We start from the raw sequence: 984 nt of genomic DNA, 5'->3' as shown, positions 1-984 counted from the left end.
TTCTTTACACAAACACTTTGCAACTTCTCATTAGTAATGTTTCTATAAACTCTGAAATGTACATATTTAGTAGTATGTACCATGAATCTTAAATGCTTTATGAAAAAGTTTTATAACCTGCTAAATAGTCTTAATTTTGGCATATATGAGCAAATTCCCAAAATTAAACATATTTAAAACATTAAAACTTTTAACAAACCTTAACACTTTCTATAGTGTTCATTATGGCAGGTTCCTTGTACAGATTAATTGAATTCCTTCTCCTACACATCTGTTGAACAACAAATATCTGGTATTATTTTGTTTTTGACATGTCAAACTTGACTTTATTCTTAAATGTGTTCTTATGTAAGAAATACATGATTCTAAAATTTCACGACAATTCTTTTGAATTAAATTTTTGTGGAATTGTCTAGTTTAAGAAAATCAATTACACTTTATGTATAAAAAATGTTCTGTGCTCAATTCAGTAGCACATACACTAACATTGGAACAATAAAGAGAAGAATAGCCCCTGACTGAGGATGACACTCAACTTCGTGAAGCATTCTAGATTTTTAAAAGAACAGATGCTGGAGGGGATGTGGACAGAAGGGAACCTTAATGCATTGTTGTTGGGAGTTTAAACTTGTTCGAAGAGTTTGGAAAGTAGTATGGCGGTTCCTCAAAAGACTACAATAGAGCGCCCCTAAGTCCCAGCAATCCCATTTTGGCATTCACCCAAATGATCACAAACAAGACCATACTAAAACTACCAGCAAAACTATGTTCATTGCAGCATTATTTACCAAAGCTAAGATACAGAACCAAACCCGAGGCCCCACAGTAAACTAATGGATCAAGAAAATGTGTGTGTGTGTGTGTGTGTGTGTGTGTGTGTGTGTGTGTGTGTGTGTGTGTGTGTGTGTGTGTGTGTGTGTGTGTGTGTACTGGAATTCTATGCCTCCATCAGAAAGAATGACATCACCCAGTTAGGAAATGGAA

At 34.7% G+C, this 984-nt stretch overlaps 1 non-coding gene across 1 annotated transcript; it reads left to right on the top strand.

The window, feature by feature from the left end:
- The first annotated feature begins 457 nt into the window (after positions 1-457).
- LOC138840973 (U6 spliceosomal RNA) lies at positions 458-559 on the top strand. The gene has a single exon (XR_011376287.1). It is a non-coding gene; the product is annotated as a U6 spliceosomal RNA (small nuclear RNA).
- The last annotated feature ends 425 nt before the right edge of the window (positions 560-984 follow it).

This window comes from Dipodomys merriami, unplaced genomic scaffold, assembly GCF_024711535.1.
Source record: "Dipodomys merriami isolate MVZ:Mamm:240054 unplaced genomic scaffold, mDipMer1.0.p SCAF_3084, whole genome shotgun sequence".
In the NCBI taxonomy this organism is placed as follows: Eukaryota; Metazoa; Chordata; class Mammalia; order Rodentia; family Heteromyidae; genus Dipodomys; species Dipodomys merriami.
This window is presented reverse-complemented; position numbering and strand designations above follow the sequence as displayed.